The sequence below is a fragment of the Oncorhynchus nerka genome, linkage group LG15 (genome assembly GCF_034236695.1).
Source record: "Oncorhynchus nerka isolate Pitt River linkage group LG15, Oner_Uvic_2.0, whole genome shotgun sequence".
Lineage (NCBI taxonomy): Eukaryota > Metazoa > Chordata > Actinopteri > Salmoniformes > Salmonidae > Oncorhynchus > Oncorhynchus nerka.
In genome coordinates, this window is record NC_088410.1 from 50692227 (window position 1) to 50700778 (window position 8552).

The following is an 8552-nucleotide window of genomic DNA, read 5'->3' on the forward strand; positions in this document are numbered from 1 at the left end:
TGGTAGCATTTCTATGTTGAAGATTGAAAAGGAATTTAGTGCATTTTCCCCCATATTCCATCCAGTTCGCTTTATTTTTTTAAATAATATATTACACTGGATCTTTCTTGAATAAATTCCTCCATTTCTTTTAGTTTTTCCTCTAACTTATTCTGTGCCTCTATGTTTGTAATGAACATGATGGGGGACAGACAGCTGGTTTCAAGCGCAGAGCGCAGCAGGTGTTTATTGTAAAGGACCACAGGAGTAGGCAGGTAGCTGGGTCCAGGGGCAGGCAGAAGGTCATACACAGGGGGTCCAAAAAGGCAACAGTACAGGTAGGGAAAAGGCTAGTAATGTCATCCGGGAGATCAGCCAAAAGGTTAAGTACAGGCAGGGAATAGGCAAAAAGCGTTGTTAGTGAGGCAGGCAAACTATCATACACGGGAGGATTAAATGAGGGGAAAAAGAGCTCTGAATAGAAGTGTCACAAAGCAAACAATACCTCACAATGATGGGGTGCAAAGAACTGAAGTAAATAGTGTGATAATGACATACAGGTGATTGTGAGCTGGAAACTGAGCTGCGTTCAGGGGATCTACGTGTTTGAGAGTGTGAGTGGGAAGCAGACGTTAGTGGTACAGTTTTTATCTAACTGTACTGTTAGTCCTTCAACTTACTTTTGTTAATATGGACTCTTTTGATCTAAATTGCTTTCGTTTTATAGACGAGGACTGAATTGCATGGCCCCTAAAGGCACATTTAAAACTGTCCCATACAATAAGGGGATCTGCTGTACCTATGCTATGTCGGGGAAAAAGTCAGTTATAAATTCTTCTGTCCTAATTATAAACAAGTTATCATCCAGTAGGCTTTGATAAAATTTCCAATATCCTCACCAATGTGGAAAGTCTGTAAGAGAAAAATTATGCTTATAAATTAAGGACCATGACAAGAAAACCTGCCAATGAAAAGCAGAGTTTCACTGGAACTTTGTCTGTCACACCCTGATCTGTTTCACCTGTCCTTGTGCTTGTCTCCACCCCCCTCCAAGTAATCAAGACGACTAGCTTGATTAAGCTTCAGCCATGTATATCTCACTAGGTCAGGGTATTTAAGCCTCCATATATCCACTAATTCCAATATATCCATGACATTCATGATTTCCTTAAGTGCCTGAGGGTGATAGTTTGTAGTGTGATTTCCTTTATGGTCCATAGAGGTATTTAAAACCATATTAAAATCCCCCACCATAATAATAGAGTCTAGTGTTGCTTGTGGAGTTGATAAATTCTTAAATATTTTCAAAGAAGCTTGGATCATCATTATTTGGACCATTAATAAGCCATATCTGTTTATTGTCCAATAATATATTTAAAATAATCCATCTACCTTGCTGATCTGTTTGGACAATTTGCACATTTAGATCACCCCTTTTGAATTTCTTTGTCCATGGGAGAAATATATTTCGCCCCCCAGTCCTTTTTCCACAACTTCATCTAAAATTGTTGAATGAGTTTCCTGTAAAAAAAATAGATATTATATTCCTTCTCTTTTAGCCAGGTAAATACTGATCGTCTTTTCTTATAATCTGCTCAGCCATTACAATTATAACTGGCTATACTTATTTCACCACTTACCATAATGAGACACAAGTTTCAATTCTATTTATCAAAATATGTGTCACGCCCTGGTCTAAGTATTTTGTGTTTTCTTCATGTATTGGGTCAGGCCAGGGTGTGGCATAGAGTTTTTGTATTGTGGTGTGTTTTGTCTTGGGATTTTGGAATGTGTGTATAGTGGGATTGTAGCTTAGTGGGGTGTTCTAGGAGAGTCTATGGCTGTCTGAAGTGGTTCTCAATCAGAGGCAGGTGTTTACCGTTGTCTCTGATTGGGAACCATATTTAGGCAGGCATATTCTTTGGTTGTATTGTGGGTGATTGTCCTGTGTGTCTTGATGTCCTGGTTAGAGGTTAGTAGACACTTGTATAGGCTGTTTTCGGTTTGTAGTGTTAGTGTTTTGTTGTGTGTTACGTTTGTTTATTAAAGATGAATCAAAATAGACACGCTGCAGTTTGGTCCGACTCTCCTTCACCATTAGAAAGCCGTTACAGAATCACCCACCTCAGGACCAAGCAGCGTGTCAACAGGCAGGAGCCACAGGAGAAGCAACAGAGGCAGCAGCAGCAGGAGCAGCAGCAGCTACAGTGGGAGAGATTGCACTACCTGGAGAAATGGAAATGGGAGGAGGTACTGGACGGTAAAGGACCCTGGGATCAGCCTGGAGATTATTGTCGCCCCAAAGCCGAGCTGGAGGCAGCAAAAGCAGAGAGGCGGCATTATGAGGAGCTAGCACGGCAGAGCGGATGGAAGCCTGAGAGTCAGCCCCAAAAATTTCTTGGGGGGGGGGGCTCACAGGGAGTATGGCTACGCTAGGTAGGAGACCTACGCTAACTTCCTGTGGTTACCGGGGGGCGAGAGAGACCGGGCAGGCACCTTGTTATGCAGTGGTGCGCACGGTGTCCCCAGTGCGGGTGCATAGCCCGGTGCGGTATATTCCAGCTCCTCGTATCGGCCGGGCTAGAGTGGGCATCGAGCCAGGTAAGGTTGGGCAGGCTCTGTGCTCAAGAGCTCCAGTGCGCCTGCACGGTCCGGTCTATCCAGTACCACCTCCACACCCCAGCCCTCCGGTAGCAGCTCCCCGCACCAGGCTTCCTGTGCGTGTCCTCGGTTCATTACCACCAGTGCCAGCACCACGCATCAGGCCTACAGTGTGTCCCGCCTGTCCAGCGCTGCCGGAGCGTCCCGCCTGTCCGGCGCCGCTGCCGGAGCGTCCCGCCTGTCCGGCGCCGCTGCCGGAGCCTCCCGCCTGTCCGGCGCCGATGCCGGAGCCTCCCGCCTGTCCGGCGCCGCTGCCGGAGCCTCCCGCCAGTCCGGCGCCGATGCCGGAGCGTCCAGCCTGTCCGGCGCCGCTGCCGGAGCGTCCCGCCTGTCATGCCAGAGGCGCCAGAGCCCCTCATTCCAGAGGCACCAGTACTCCTCTGTTCAGCGCAGCCAGAGCTGTCAGCCTGCATGAAGCATCCAGAGCTGTCAGTCTGCCCAGCGCCGTCTGAGCTACCCGTCTGCCCAGCGCCGCCTGAGCTACCCGTCTGCCCAGCGCCGCCTGAGCTACCAGTCTGCCCAGCGCCACCAGTGCCGCCAGTCTGCCAGGATCAGTTAGATTCGCCATTCAGCCAGGATCCGCCAGTGTGCCAGGATCCGCCAGTGTGCCAGGATCCGCCAGTCAGCAAGGATCCGCCAGTCTGCCAGGATCTGCCAGATCCGCTAGTCAGCCAGGATCCGCCAGTCAGCCAGGATCTGCCAGATCCGCTAGTCAGCCAGGATCCGCCAGTCGGCCAGGATCTGCCAGAACCGCTAGTCAGCCAGGATCCGCCAGTCAGCCAGGATCCGCCAGTCAGCCAGGATCTGCCAGTCAGCCAGGATCTGCCAGTCAGCCAGGATCCGCCAGTCAGCCAGGATCCGCCAGATCCGCCAGGATCTGCCAGATCCGCCAGTCAGCCAGGATCCGCCAGTCAGCCAGGATCCGCCAGTCAGCCAGGATCCGCCAGGATCCGCCAGTCAGCCAGGATCTGTCGGAACCACCAGCCAGCCAGGATCTGGTAGATCCATCAACCTGCCTGAGCTTCCTCTCACTCCCGAGCTTCCTCTCACTCCCGAGCTTCCTCTCACTCCCGAGCTTTCTCTCACTCCCGAGCTTCCTCTCACTCCCGAGCTTCCTCTCACTCCCGAGCTTCCTCTCACTCCCGAGCTTCCCCTCAGTCCCGAGCTGCCTCAGTCCCGAGCTGCCCCTCAGTCCCGATCTGCTCCTCAATCCAGTGGGTTTCTGGGTGAGGACTACTAGGCCATGGTCGGCGGCGAGGGTGGACTATCCAGGGACGCGAGGAGAGGGGACTAAGACATTAATTGAGTGGGGTCCACGTCCCGCGCCGGAACCGCCACCATGGACAGACGCCCACCCGGACCCTCCCTATTTGTTTTGAGGTGCGTTCGGGAGTCCGCACCTTAGGGGGGAGGTTCTGTCACGCCCTGGTCTAAGTATTTTGTGTTTTCTTCATGTATTGGGTCAGGCCAGGGTGTGGCATAGAGTTTTTGTATTGTGGTGTGTTTTGTCTTGGGATTTTGGAATGTGTGTATAGTGGGATTGTAGCTTAGTGGGGTGTTCTAGGAGAGTCTATGGCTGTCTGAAGTGGTTCTCAATCAGAGGCAGGTGTTTACCGTTGTCTCTGATTGGGAACCATATTTAGGCAGCCATATTCTTTGGTTGTATTGTGGGTGATTGTCCTGTGTGTCTTGATGTCCTGGTTAGAGGTTAGTAGACACTTGTATAGGCTGTTTTCGGTTTTCGTTTTGTAGTGTTAGTGTTTTGTTGTGTTACGTTTGTTTATTAAAGATGAATCAAAATAGACACGCTGCAGTTTGGTCCGACTCTCCTTCACCGTTAGAAAGCCGTTACAATATGTTTGTAAACGTACCATTAAAAAGTAACATTCTGATTGAGTGTCTATGTAGCGGTGCTATGATATTTGCATTGCTACTAAGTAAACCTCCAATTGGTCCCCACTATTCCACCCGCTAAAATCCCTCGTCATCCCAAATTGGGTTGTCAAATTGGGTGCCACCCATAGAACAGATGCAGATCAACCGCCAAATGCATTTCCATCGCCCTCACATACTAGATGATGGAGGTCAGATATACCCCCTTCCCCTGAAACACCCACAACATGGTCTCCCATATTGGCCATCTTCCAAAACATCTCCGTGCAGTCAGACCTTTGATTTTGTGCCACCAGGGCCACAATAATATGCCCCCTCTCTGAATGTCTGAGTGTGACGCCCTCCCTCTCTGCATTTAAAAGTTGTATTTCGGAACCAATATTCTTAAAAACAAAGTGTTTTTAAACAATGTCCCGATTATTCCATATATAATATGTCTGAGAAAAATTATGCTTATAAGTTAAGGACCATGACAAGAAAAACTGCCAATGAAAAGCAGAGTTTCACTGAAACTTTGTCTGTCACACCCTGATCTGTTTCACCTGTCCTTGTGCTTGTCTCCACCCCCCTCCAGGTGTCACACATCTTCTCCACTTATCCCCTGGGTATTTATACCTGTTTTCTGTCTTGTTTGCCAAGTCAACCAGCAGTTTTCTCTGAGCTCCTGTTTTTCCCAGTATCTTTTTCTTTTCCTCCTGGTTTTGACCCTTGCCTGTCCTGACTCTGAGCCCGCCTACCTGATCACTCTGCCTGCCCCTGACCTCGAGCCTGCCTGCCGCCCTGTACCGTTTTGGACTCTGCCCTGACTATGAACGCTTGCCTGTCTCCGACCTGCCTTTTGTTTATCCCTTGGATTATAATAAATACCAGAACTCAAACCATCTGCCTCCTGTGTCTGCATCTGGGTCTCGCCTTGTGTCGTAATATTGTCAATATTATAACTGCAAACCAACATGAGGTTAAAAGGCCACCAAATGTAAAGACATGATGAGGAATAAAGTTCCACATAGAAGTGGGTCTTCTTAGGAATTGTTTTATCCAATTAATCTTAAAAGTATTATTTAAGCTAGTAAACTCCAGAAAATTCAGCCCACCATACTCATACGTGTTCATTTCAACAATTTTCCTAATGTAATTGGTACGGTTCTCCACAGAATGTTGAAAGCATCTGTTCTCTCTTTGCTTATTTTATCAACAAGATATAAAGAAATAGCTGCATATGGCAGTCTAGAGATACCTTCAGCCTTGGTTATTAGGACTCTGCCCTTTTAAAGATTAACTTAACTTCCAGTGTTGTGAGAGCGGCTTTCTCAATGCTATGTCATACCGGCTGAATTTCTGCCTGCTTGAACAGCAATATCTCAGATGCACATTAAAACATGAATTGACCCAGGAAATCGATAGAACATTGCTCAGTGTCAAGGCTGTGGGTAACTGGTAAAGGAGTCAGGCGCAGGAGAGCTGAGATGCGTGGACAAGGTATTTAATTCAAGAAAACACCAATATAAACACAATACTATGGTGCTGAAAAAATACCGGTACCACGAAATAAACGGGCGTAATAACAAAACCAGGCAGCAATAGACTAGACGTCAAATACAGCCTTACAATAAAACAAACACGCACACAAACATGGGGGAAACCAGAGGGTTAAATAATGAACATGTAATGGGGAAATTGAAACCAGGTGTGTAAAAAACAAAGACAAAACAAATGGAAAGTGGATCGGTGATGGCTAGAAGGCCGGTGACGTCGACCGCCGCTCGACCAAGGAGAGGGACCGACTCCGGCGGAAGTCGTGACACAGAGATGCACAAAAACAATAACATTCAAAATGGGTGTTTAAGTATCAAAAGTTAAACTATTAAAAAAATCAAATTCCTTATATTAAGCAAACCAGACAGCACACCTTTTGTATTTTTTTTTCTTTGAATTTACGGATAGCCAGGGGCACACTCCAACACTCAGACATCATTTGTGTGTTTAGTGAGTCCATCAGATCAGAGAAAGTACAGATGACCAGGGATGTTCTCATGATAAGTGTGTGAATTGGACCCTTTTCCTGTCCTGCTAACCATTCAAAATGTAATGACTACTTTTGGGTGTACATGATTTTTTTAAGGAATGTAGTAAATTATCAGTTGTAAAAAATATAAATAGTAAAGTAAAGATACCCAACAAAAAATTACTGAAGTAGTACTTTAAAGTATTTTACTAAAGTACTTCACACCACTGACACCATTTTTAAAAAACGGTTAGTAACAGATTCTAGTTTTGGGAACAGGTAACGGTATTGAGATCAAATGTTTCATCAATGAGAAAATGTGCAGAATGTTGGCCAAAATCCATCTCGCTCCATCTTCTCCCACTGCAGGCCAGTGGGCTTCTCTCATCACCATATTTGGTGGTGAGAGGAAATGTCAAACGGATGCTTCAGATGTCTGCATCCGGTGAAACATGTAGCTCATTGTTCTATCTGTGGTTGTGTCTTTCAGGAGTTCTACCTGAAGCTTCATTAAATAGTTTTTACTTTTTATTTGACCTTTATCAGGCATAATGGGCAATTAAACATAAAATGATGTAGTTTAAAGAGAGTTTTACTTTTGACAATTGAAATTACTTAGGCTATTTGAAAATAGTAGAATATTATATTCATGCTATCGTAACGGCTTGCATGCAACGTTCACATGTTGCACACTATCAACCTTCATCATTAACTTTCCACACCATCGATCATCACAATACAACACTTTCATGTGTCTCCCTTACATATTTGTAAATATAGATAAGTAATATTATTAGTGTCCCAGGCTTTTAAGACTAAGACTGAACTTGGCATAACCAGAGGTGATGCTTTTGTGAGTTGCAAAGCCCAGACCTACGTCATCGCTGACACTTGACACTTTGACTCCAGCCTTCTATCAAAGGGCATGTTTGCTGTTTGAGGTGCTCTTCCATGACGTACATGCTCAATACCTCACTTCTGTCCAGTTACACAAACCCAAACTCTCTGGTAAAAAAAATGTGTGTTAATAGCAAAACACCCTCACTGTGTTTGTTTAACCTGTGAAACAAAGAGATAATAGACACTGAGATTCTCAAAGAACAGTTAATGTTTACTGCTGCGCTTCAAATTCCAGCCCATATACTTATCCTCCTGGATATCTTTACTTTGCAGAGTCCGTAAAGTTCTTCAACCATAAACTTTAGGAGGAAAATAATTTACTGAGATGATATGGATAACATGTACTTTATGTAATAAACAAATAACTAAAAGCACTGCATTGAATACTGTTGGACGTTCCTCTGCAATGTTTGTTCTTGTTGCAATGACAACGAAGTTGATGATAGGTGAAAGAAAAAGCTAGATTTTTTATGTGAATTCAGAATCGGTTTGTAAAGAGATGATCAAACAGTCAAGAGATTATTTGTTTATATATGACATATATGTTATATTGTAGGCCTACTTGATGTACACCATACACAGTATTGCTAGTGTGGTTGTGTATGGGTCACTCTTACTTTTAAGCAAAAAAGTTAAATTTTTGGTCATGTTACAATCCACAGTCTAAATTTGACTTGGGTTAAAAATGTTGACACCTAAAAAGAAGAAGAAAACTATGCTTCCAGCACACAAACAATACACAATCGCCTCCCCACCACTAAACTTGCTGACCGTTTGCAAGAATCAGATAACTTATCAGTAGTTGTTGAGCAACGTAGTCATGAAACCCATCCGGTTAACTTATTATCAGCTGTTTATGTTCTATCTGTAACACTGTAACAAGGATGAGTAAGGTAACGTCCCTTTCCGACTGATAACAATAGCGTTCCTTGTTTTTAGCGTAGCCTATTTTCTTGTTTGCACAGCATTGTGAGTTTGAAATAAATATGTTGTGTAGGTTTTAATGTCAGATAACTGTTTCTGGAAATCTAATGTAGTGGAGCAGCTGAGGTGAAATTTCTAGAACAATTGTTTGTTTTGTGATAAAATCATCAAATTTGCCAGATGTAGATTT